This window comes from Triticum urartu, chromosome 2A, assembly GCF_056163025.1.
Source record: "Triticum urartu cultivar PI428250 chromosome 2A, HENAU_Tu73, whole genome shotgun sequence".
Lineage (NCBI taxonomy): Eukaryota > Viridiplantae > Streptophyta > Magnoliopsida > Poales > Poaceae > Triticum > Triticum urartu.
The window spans coordinates 518227406-518239398 of NC_141874.1; positions in this window are offsets into that span (position 1 = coordinate 518227406).

Below are 11993 nucleotides of genomic sequence, written 5' to 3' on the forward strand. Positions count from 1 at the left end.
CTCTTGCTCTCGGCCCCCTACCTGGTCTGCTCTTGCTATTGCTCTTGCTCATGCTACTTCTCTCGCTCTTGCTCTTGCTTGCGATGCTGCTCCGATTTAGCTACACTTCAGTCGACTGAATCAACTTTTGGGTCAGTCGATTTTTAGGGGGTGGGGGTGGGGGGGGGGGCTCGCCGGGGTGAAGGAAGAACCAACCGCAGCGGGGAGGGGGGCTCGCCGGAGAGGTACCCCACTATCTATCTTAGGGTTCAGGATGGGGGCGGTGGTCGCCGGCGGTGGCGTGGGGATCACCGAAGAAAAAGCTCGGCACGGGGGGGGGGGGGGGGGGCTAGAGGGATGTGCGGGGCGGCGGCGGACCGGCGGTGGGGAGTGTTTTCGAGGCGGGCGGGACGGCGCACCGCCGGCCGCGGGCGGCAGGGGGCTGCTGTTTGGCCGGTGGTGGCTGGCGGCTCAGGGGGTGGAGGTTGAAGATGAACCGCAGGCCCTTGATTTCATATCCAACGGCTGCAAAATTGACTGACCAGAGATGAAAAAGTCAGTCGACCGACGTGTAGCCTCACCTTGCTAGTGCGTTCAGTTTCGACAGCAAAATTCAGTTTTGACAGTTAAGTTCAATTTCGACAGTTAAATTCAGTTTTGACAGTTAAGTTCAGAGATGAGCGGCTGATGTATTTTACATCTAGCACTTTGTGGTTATGTATTTTACGTCATGTATTGGAGATGCTATTAGAATTCCACTCAGGTTAACATTGTTCGTTGTCTCTCTTGTCCTGCTTCAGCCTCGGCGTTGTTCAACTCACCGGAGCTGCTCCAATGACGAAACCCTCCATCATAGTGGAGAAGTACCTCGGGCTCCTTCTCCAGACGCCTAAGATCTTCTTCCCCTCCTCCGACAGCCAAGTCAACCAGAGCATCCTCACCGGCCAACCCAATCACGTTGAGATCGACATGGCTTGGCCAAAGAGGTTGTACACTTGTTGCATCTCTTTTTTACTCTACATGTTATATATATTGTCCACTAAGCACTCGTAGTAATGGGAAATACGATTATTTTATCCTACTATATGACAAGCAGTGAGGTACCAGGCAACTTAGCTATCCGTGATGGACTCTCTTGAACGCCATCATTATTTATATCTGCGCGTTTGAGTTGTGCATTTGTCGATGGGCCTGGGAGTTGAGCTAGTATGGCAGTGGCCTGGGTCCAAAGTAATAGAAGTAGCACAAAAACATTTTTTAGTGTGGGATTTTCCTTGCTCAAGCCTGCCTACTAGAATCGTCAGTGCTTGAAAGGAAAAGTGAATGAAAAACATCGGAATTGGAAAGTTTCCTATGGTACTACTTTTCATGAATTTGGTGCAAAGGAATGGAGCAAAGGAAAACTGTAGGATTTGTTCCGTTAGTGTCTCCTTGAAAGAAAAATCGTAGGAATTCTAATTTCCACTTCTCCTCCTTTACATATTCCTATTCATCAAGCACAAGACTAAGAGATAGTAGCATAATAACATTATAACCGTACATTTTCTTGTGGTTTGACTTAATCTCACCATGCTTTTTTGCATTGTGTGATCTTCCAATTGTTCTGAATCAAACACCCAGATTGGCAGAAATCTTGTGTTTTTAAATTCTCTGTTTTGCACGTGCATTTCTATCCTATTCCTGTCTATTTTCTATCCATGCATTGTTAGAATCCTCAAATTCAAACAAGCCCTTACTCAATTACTTCTGTTACAGATATGTCTCAAAGAAAACCTTGTGTGGTTTGTCGTGCTCCTGCGACTCTGTGTTCCACCCCAGCTCAGCTGCTCCAACGATGGAAGGGTTCACCAAAGCAGGGATCCGCTCTCCAGACTGTCTTTTACCGCCTCAAATCTTCTTCCCCGCCGCCGGCAGCCACGGCAACTGCATTACCATCATCAACTAAGCAGATGACCTTGAGGACTACACGGGTCCGCAAGAGAGGTCGCACTCTTCCGTGTCTGCTTACGTTATGCGTCGTTTAATATGATGACATGCTACATTATTGTCGTGTTCACCTATTAGACTCCGAGTCAGGTCCAAACTAATGCTGAAACTTGAGTTTTTAAATGGTTGTGGGTGAGGGAGTCCTGGATTAGGGGGTGTCCGGATAGCCGGACTATACCTTCGGCGGGACTCCTGGACTATGAATATACAAGATTGAAGACTTCGTCCCATGTTCGGAAGGGACTTTCCTTGGTGTGGAAGGCAAGCTTGGCCATACGGATATGTAGGTCTCCTACCATTGTAACCGACTCTGTGTAACCCTAGCCCTCTCCGGTGTCTATATAAACCGGAGGGTTTTAGTCCGTAGGACGAACAACAATCATACCATAGGCTAGCTTCTAGGGTTTAGCCTCTCTGATCTCGTGGTAGATCTACTCTTGTACTACCCATATCATCAATATCAATCAAGCAGGACGTAGGGTTTTACCTCCATAAAGAGGGCCCGAACCTGGGTAAAACATCGTGTCCCCTGCCTCCTGTTACCATCCGGCCTAGACGCATAGTTCGGGACCCCCTACCCGAGATCCGCTGGTTTTGACACCGACATTCGTGCTTTCATTGAGAGTTCCTCTGTGTCGTCACTTTTAGGCCCGATGGCTTCTCCGATCATCAACAGCGATGCGATCCAGGGTGAGACTTTTCTCCCCGGACAGATCTTCGTATTCGGCGGCTTTGCACTACGGGCCAATTCGCTTGGTCATCTGGAGCAGATCGAAAGCTACGCCCCTGGCCATCAGGTCAGATTTGGAAGTTTGAACTACACAGCCAACATCCGTGGAGACTTGATCTTCGACGGATTCGAGCCACACCCGAGCGCGCTGCACTGTCACGATGGGCATGATCTAGCTCTGCCGCCGAACAGTGCCCTGGAGGCCGCACCTGTGTCCGCTCCGACCCCTAGCTCGGAGCCGATCACACCAATCGAGGATCGGTGGTTAGACACCGCCTCGGGGGCTGCAATCTCTACGGCGATCGAGCCGAACACCAGCCCTATTCTCTGCGAAGCCCGTGACTCCAAGGAGACGGACTCCTCTCCTGACTCCGAGCCCTTCGCGCCCCTACCGATCGAACCCGATTGGGCGCCGATCATGGAGTTCACCGTCACGGACATCTTTCAGCACTCGCCCTTCGGCGATATTCTGAATTCACTAAAGTCTCTCTCTTTATCAGGAGAGCCCTGGCCGGACTATGGTCAGCAAGTTTGGGATGCGGATGATGAAGAAATTCAAAGCCCACCCACCACCCACTTCATAGCCACTGTCGATGATTTAACCGACATGCTCGACTTCGACTCCGAAGACATCGACGGTATGGACGCCGATGCAGGAGACGATCAAGAACCAGCGCCTATAGGGCACTGGAAAGCCACCTCGTCGTATGATATATACATGGTGGACACCCCAAAAGAAGGCAATGGCGATGGAACAATGGAGGATGACCCCTCCAAGAAGCAGCCTAAGCGCCGGCGTCAGCGGCGCTGCTCTAAATCCCGCCAAAGAAAAAACGGTGATTCCGGCTCGGGAGATAATAACACCCCGGACAGTGCCGAAGACAACCACCTCCAGCAAGATTCAGCACAGGAGGACGGAGAAGCCAGCCCTCATGAGAGAGCGGCAGACTAAGAGGCCGAGGACGATAATTACATACCTCCCTACGAAGACGAGGCAAGCCTCGACGATGACAAATTTGTTGTGCCGGAGGATCCCGTCGAACAAGAGCGTTTTAAACACAGGCTTATGGCCACGGCGAGCAGCCTCAAGAAAAAACAGCAACAGCTTAGAGCTGATCAAAATTTGCTAGCCGACAGATGGACTGAAGTCCTTGCGGCCGAAGAGTATGAACTCGAACGCCCCTCCAAGAGCTACCCAAAGCGCAGGTTGCTACCCCAATTAGAGGAGGAAGCACCTAAACCTACATCACCAGCGCATGATGCGGCCGACCGGCCACCCTGTGGCCGTGACAGAGAGGCCTCTCGGCCCTCCACTCAAGCCGCACCCCGGCGCCGCTCAAAAAAATACCAAGGCATGGGAAAATGCACCAGACTTGCGAGATATATTGGAGGACAAGGAAAGGCAAACAAGATCGATCTACGGATCACGTGGGTGCCCCACGGCACGAGACGGTACTCGTCACGCCGGATACAGTAAATCCGGCCGGGCCGAACACAGTAGACAAAGCTCGTTTGAGCTGCGTCGTGATATAGCCCAATACAGAGGTGCCGCACACCCACTATGCTTCACAGATGAAGTAATGGATCATCAAATCCCCGAGGGTTTCAAACCCGTGAACATTGAATCATACAATGGCACAACAGACCCTGCGGTATGGATCGAGGACTATCTCCTTCATATCCTCATGGCCCGCGGTGATGACCTACACGCCATCAAATACCTCCCACTCAAGCTTAAAGGACCAGCTCGGCATTGGCTTAACAGCTTGCCAGCAGAATCAATTGGTTGTTGGGAGGACCTGGAAGCCGCATTCCTCGACAATTTCCAGGGCACTTATGTGCGACCACCAGACGCCGATGACCTAAGACACATAATTCAGCAGCCAGAGGAATCGGCCAGACAATTCTGGACACGGTTCCTAACCAAGAAAAATCAAATCGTCGACTGTCCGGACGCAGAGGCCCTAGCAGCCTTCAAGCATAACATCCGTGACGAGTGGCTTGCACGGCACCTAGGACAGGAAAAGCCGAAATCTATGGCAGCGCTCATGACACTTATGACCCGCTTTTGCACGGGAGAAGACAGCTGGCTAGCTCGCAGCAATAACATGACCAAGAGCCCTGGTAATTCGGATACCAAGGACAGCAGTGGCAGGTCGTGTCGCAACAAGCAAAAAGCGCCGCATTAACGACGACAATGCTGATGATACATCAGTTAATGCCGGATTCATAGGCTCTAAACCCGGTCAGCGGAAAAAGCCATTCAAAAGAAATACTCCGGGCCCGTCCAGTTTGGACCGAATACTCGACCGCTCATGCCAGATACATGGCACCCCCGAAAAACCAGCCAATCACACCAACAGGGATTGTTGGGTGTTCAAGCAGGAAGGCAAGTTAAATGCCGAAAGCAGAGACAAGGGGCTGCATAGCGATGACGAGGAGGAGCCCTGGCCGCTGAACAATAGTGGACAGAAAGGTTTTCCCCCACAAGTGCGGATGGTGAACATGATATACGCAACCCACGTCCCCAAGAGGGAGCAGAAGCATGCGCTAAGGGACGTATACGCGATGGAGCCAGTCGCCCCAAAGTTCAACCCATGGTCTTCCTGCCCGATCACTTTTGATCGAAGGGACCACCCCACTAGCATCCGTCATGGCGGATTCGCCGCATTGGTTCTAGACCCAATTATTGACGGATTTCACCTCACTAGAGTCCTTATGGACGGCGGCAGCAGCCTGAACCTGCTTTACCAGTATACAGTGCAGAAAATGGGCATCGATCCCTCGAGGATTAAACCCACTAAAACGACCTTTAAAGGCGTCATACCAGGTGTAGAGGCCAACTGTATAGGCTCAGTTACACTTGAAGTGGTCTTCGGATCTCCGGATAATTTCCGAAGTGAGGAGTTAATCTTTGACATAGTCCCGTTCCGCAGTGGCTATCACGCACTGCTCGGGCGAACCGCATTTGCTAAGTTCAATGCGGTGCCACACTACGCATACCTCAAGCTCAAGATGCCAGGCCCTCGAGGAGTCATCACGGTCAATGGAAACACCGAACGCTCTCTCCGAGCGGAGGAGCATACGGCAGCTATCGTAGCGGAAGTACAAAGCAGCCTCTCAAGGCAATTCTCCAGTCCGGCCATTAAACGTCTGGACACCGTCAAGCGCGCCCGGAGTAACCTACAACAAGACCGCCTGGCACATTCCGAGCAAGTGTAGCAATGCGGCCCCAACCCCAGCCCTCGCGAACTTGCGAAACCAGTGTTGCGCGTACATAACTACGCTCTGGAAATACCATGGGCACAGGGGGAGGGGCACCATCACGGCACGCCTGAAACGCGGCTTAAACCGCACTAGGGGCTGCCGATTTGTTAATTTTCTCTTATTTTTAGGACTCCATTCTTCGGAAGGCTTGTCCGCTAGTACAATTGCCGCACAAACGATACAACCAGGGAAGCAGAAAGCTACGCCGCATTATGGAACTCTAAGGTGGTCTCTATAACGAGTAGTATACCTATTTCACATGCCATTCCGCAGCTCGCCCCTCGAAAGGACACATTAAATAGTCCCATTGTTTGCTGATCGCACTATTTGTATCGTTCTACTTTGATCGCACCTTTTTTAAATAAACAATGCATAGCTTCCTTCTATTATTGCATTACTCTTTTTTACGAATATATGTTCATTAATGACATGTTGCATCCGTACACTTTGGTACGGCCAATACGCCAGGGGCTTAAGTACCCCACAATACGGTGTGAGAAGTCCGAACACTTTCACAAGTGCGGCACCCCGAACTTATAGCATTATATGCATCGGCTCCGAATCATGTCTTGGGTCAATAGTTGGGTTTGCCCGGCTCCTATGTTTTGGTACCTTACGTTCCATTATATCGGGTAAGGTAGCACTAGGAGAACTACTGCGATTGTGCCCCAGTTGAATTGGGCTAAGCACCTCAGTAGAGAAAGCTAAAACTGACCGTCATGATGAGGCAAGAGCTGGTCGCTGTTCGAGAGGTTTTCGAGTCCCTAAACACTTATGCCGCTTAGAGCGAAGAGTCGGCTTTGTCCGGCCTAGGCATGGATAGCGCCCCGAACTCGGTCTTCCGAACACTAGGGGCTTCGCCGAAATTTAAAATTATAGAATTCTATGGCTAAGTGAGAGTGTTCAAGCATTATAGTCCGATTGCCTTGTTTGTTGTGTTGAGCGCCTCCCTCGAAGGACCCAAGAATGGGAAAAAGAGCGCTCATGTTTATCCCGAACACCCCAGCACTCGTGGCATGGGGGCAGAAGCCGACGAATCGCCATCTCTCAAATTTGACAAACGGCCGCACAGAAGGTAATATTTTAAATTCAAAAGCGTTGCTTAGCGCATATGAACAAGTTTTCAGCGTACAGGATCACAAATGCGAGTTTACTCAAAAATTACATCTTTGGAGCATTCATCCGCTATAAGGTGGGCACCCTTCAGGACGCCCTCATAATACGCTTCCGGGACACGACGCTCCTTGCCCGGCGGAGGCCCGTCCTTCACCAGCTTCTTCGCATCCATCTTGCCCCAGTGCACTTTAGCACGGGCAAGCGCCCTACGGGCATCTTCGATGCAGACGGAGCACTTGATTACTTCAAGCCTTGGACAGGCATCCACCAGCCGCCTCACTAGCCCGAAGTAGCTCCCAGGCAGAGCCTCTCCAGGCCAAAGCCGAACTACGAGGCCCTTTATGGCCTGTTCGGCCACCTTGTGGAGCTCGACCATTTGCTTCAGCTGGTCGCTCAAAGGCACCAGGTGTCCGGCCTCAGCATACTGAGACTAGAACACCTTCTCCGTCGAGCTCCCCTCCTTGGCTCGGTAGTAGGCGGCGGCATCAGACGCACTGCGGGGCAAATCTGCGAATGCTCCTGGAGAGCTCCGGACTCGGGTAAGTAACAAGTAATTCACTTTCACGTGCTTGCTTTGCATAATGAATGCCTTACCCGCTGCTATCTTCTTCATCGCTTCAATTTCTTGGAGGGCTTTCTGGGCTTCGGCCTTGGCAGACTTCGCGCTTTTGAGGACTGCCGCAAGCTCGGACGCTTGCGTCTTTGAGTCAAGCTCCAAACTCTCGTGTTTTTTCACGAGAGCCTGGAGCTCTTTCTGCACCTCCTCCACCCGCGCCTCCTGCTTCCCTCTCTCTGTGCGCTCCACGGCCGCTCTGTTTTCGGCCTCGGATAGAGCTTGCTTAAGGGTTGCCACCTCGGTCGTGGCCCCTATAATAGCACGCTGATCCTGTCATTTTTTGCAACCACATCTTCTCTATATACTTGTGCAAGGTATTACTTACCTTCCTTCTCCTCGAGTTACCTCTTGGCATGGCCGAGCTCGTTCTCGGACCGCGCGAGGTTTTGCTTCAGCGTATCCACCTCCGCAGTCAGTGCAGCAGAGGCCAGCAGTGAAGCCTGTATACGCATATTGACTTGATTATGTTAGACTCCTGCGAATGTTATTAGATCCTCTATTCGGCTTTTCTTTCCGAACGCCGAACAGAGCATCAGGGGCTACTGTCTATGCAGTAATATTTTTATTCTTTACTTATCTCAAAGCCTGTTAGAAGGCTGGCACAGGCTTCAGTCAGTCCGCTCTTATCGGACTGAACCTTCTCGATCACCGCACTCATAATAGTGCGGTGCTCCTCGTTGATGGAGGCGCCTTTAAGCACCTCCAGCAAATTGTCCGGTGCCTCCGGTTGGACGGAGGTCGCCGGCTCGGTAGGCTTGCTCCTCTTGGAAGGAGGCTGCCTACCAGAGTCCGGAACTGTTGAAGGTTCCGGCGTGGTGTCCGGCTCAAGGCCGGACTCGGGGCCCTTGGGGGTTTTATCCCCTTTGCGTCTGGAGTCCGGGAGGTCGCCTTGCGGCGCCTCCAGGACGACCTCCTCCTGGCTTGGAACCTGTTGGGACAGCACCTCGGCGTCGTCCGTAGGGTGGGGGGGAGGTAGCGGGCGGAAGTGAATTCACGTCCGACGAATCCAGGGAGCCGCTCGACGACTCGTCGAGCCCAGCCTTGGGCGGACTGCATAGTCATATTCGGCGTAAGGAGGAGCTGTGCAAGAAAGGAACACTATGAATTGCTTTGGTGTCTCAATACTTACGATCTCGCTAGGGGCTTGGCCCTGTGCGGCCACTTCTCTTCGCCGTCGTCGGCGTTGGTGGAGTAGTCCGGAGGAGGGGTATTCGCCTTCTTGGACCCTTTGGCCTCCCCAGTTGGGGCAGCCTTCCTTTTCTTCCCTCCCCCCGCTGGAGGGGGAGAGGTCTCTTCTTCCTCTTCCTCGTCTTCACGGGAGGAGTGCGCCTTGGAGTCATCGGATGATGAATCCGACACCTCCTGGCGCCGGGCACTCTTTTGAGTCCCCGTGGCCTTCTTCTTGGCCTTCTTCTCCGACACCACATAGGGTGCCGGAACCAGCAGCTTCGCCAAGCGAGCATCCGCTGGGCCTTTGGGCAAAGGAGCCGGACAGTTGATATGTCCGGACGTCTCCTGCCAATCCTGTCAAAGGTAAGGGAGCTTAGATCCCGCATGGAGTCATACTATGAAAAACTAATACCCTGTAAAAGGTAAAAATAGCTTACCGCACGAGCGCGACGCTGCGTGCTGAATCTGCGATCCTCGGTAGCGGATGCGGGGGCCTCGGCACCCTTGAAAAGCACCTTCCAGGCATCTTCATACGTCGTGTCGAAGAGCCTGCTCAGAGTTCGGTGCTGCGCCGGGTCGAACTCCCACAGGTTGAAAGCCCGTTGTTGACACGGGAGGATCCGGCGGATGAGCATAACCTGGACTACGTTGACAAGTTTGAGCTTCTTGTCCACCAGGGTTTGGACGCATGTTTGGAGTCCGGTCAGCTCTCCTTCTTTACCCCACGACAGGCCCATCTCTTTCCAGGAGGTGAGCCGCGTAGGGGGTCCGGATCGGAACTCGGGGGCTGCGACCCATTCAGGGTCGCGTGGCTCGGTGATGTAGAACCACCCCGATTGCCACCCCTTTAGGGACTCCACGAAGGAGCCCTCGAGCCATAGGACGTTGGGCATCTTGCCCACCATGGCGCCTCCGCACTCTGCCTGGGTGCCGCGCACCACCTTCGGCTTGACATTGAAAGTCTTGAGCCATAGGCCGAAATGGGGGCGGATGCAGAAGAAAGCCTCGCACACGATGATAAACGCCGAGATATTGAGGACAAAGTTCGGGGCCAGATCGTGGAAATCCAGGCCATAGTAGAACATGAGCCCCCGGACAAATGGGTGGAGAGGGAAGCCCAGTCCGCGGAGGAAATGGGGGAGGAACACCACCCTCTCATGGGGCCTAGGGGTGGGGATGAGCTGCCCCTCTTTGGGAAGCCGGTGCGCAATGTCGTTAGACAAGTATCCGGCCTTCCTTAGTTTTTTGATGTGTCCCTCCGTGACGAAGGAGACCATCCACTTGCCTCCCGCTCCGGACATGGCTGGAGAAGGTTGAGGTGGGGTGTGCGGACTTGGGTGCTGGAGCTCGAGTGCGCGGAAATGGATAGGCAAAGGAGGAAGAAGGCGTGGATGAAAAGGCGGATCCTTATCCCCTTATATGGATGGACGCGACTTTGCGCCCCCACCAGCCTGGTAAAACTCTCTTATCTCCCAAGCGCCATAGTCAATGGCGCGGATGGGTTACCCACACACGTATTAATGAGAATCCCGGAATAAGGGGACACGATCTCTGCTTTAACAAGACGTGCCAAGGAAACCGCCTCGCTAAACGCGATGAGGTGGGATAGTAAAACGATTCGAACAAAGACTTGGCCGTAGTGTGATGTCATGCTATGGAATACGTCAGCAGATTAGATTTGTGTAAATATTAGTCTCTCTATGGCAATATGTGGAAACTTATTTTGCAGAGCCGGACACTACCTTTATGTTCAAAATCTTCTATGAAGTACTTGGAGGAGGAACCCGCCTTGCAATGCCGAAGACAATCTACGCGCCGGACTCGTCGTCATTGAAGCCTGGTTCAGGGGCTACTGAGGGAGTCCTGGATTAGGGGGTGTCCGGATAGCCGGACTATACCTTCGGCCGGACTCTTGGACTATGAAGATACAAGATTGAAGACTTCGTCCCATGTCCGGAAGGGACTTTCCTTGGCGTGGAAGGCAAGCTTGGCGATACGGATATGTAGATCTCCTACCATTGTAACCGACTCTGTGTAACCCTAGCCCTCTCCGGTGTTTATTTAAACCGGAGGGTTTTAGTCCGTAGGACGAACAACAATCATACCATAGGCTAGCTTCTAGGGTTTAGCCTCTCTGATCTCGTGGTAGATCTACTCTTGTACTACCCATATCATCAATATCAATCAAGCAGGACGTAGGGTTTTACCTCCATCAAGAGGGCCCGTACCTAGGTAAAACATCGTGTCCCCTGCCTCCTGTTACCATCCGGCCAAGACGCACAGTTTGGGACCCCCTACCCGAGATCCGCCGGTTTTGACACCGACAGTGGGGTACATATTGGGGCAGCAATCAGTACTGTAAGTGCATCTAGTGCCACCCCTAGTTGGTTTTGGAGTATTGACGACAAACCTGGTTGAGGGACTAATGTGTTTGTGAGAATTGCAGGATAACACAGGTAGTAGTCCCTCACTTTTTTGGTTTACCTACCGGAGATGACCCCTAAAAATGTATGAAGACATTGAAGACAAAGGTGGTATGTGAAGGTATTCACATTGAAGACTATGAAAAGAGAAGACATTGTGTGAAGACTATGGAGCGCGAAGACTTAGTTGTTTCGTTTTCTTCTTTGTTGAGTCATAGGAACCACCGTACTGTTAAGTGGGGTCCAAGTGAACCAGTCAGAATGACTGAAGTGATGCTTAACCAAAATCCTATGTCTTCGAGCGAAGACAATGAGAGCAAATCTTATCCACAGCTAGATAAGTCAGCTTTGCTTGTAGCTCAAGTAAAGTTGTCGTGTGTGTTTGAAATCTGACCGTTGGAACACGTGTCAGTTCCTTAGTGACCCAGGGTCATTTCGGACAAATCAGGTCAGGTTGCCTAGTGGCTTTAAATAGCCCACCCCTGCACCATAAATTGGTTGGCTGCTTAGAGTTAGTGCACGACTTTTGTCGTTTGAGAGAAACCCACCTCGAAGCCTTTGAGAGAGAAATCCCTCAGAGGATAAAGCCCTAAACACCCAGAGCCAAAGAGTGTTAGGCATCACTGAAGTCTTCCTGTCTGTGTGATCTGAAGACTTATTACACTTGAGGACTGTGAATCCTCCAACCGGTTAGGCGTCGCGTTCT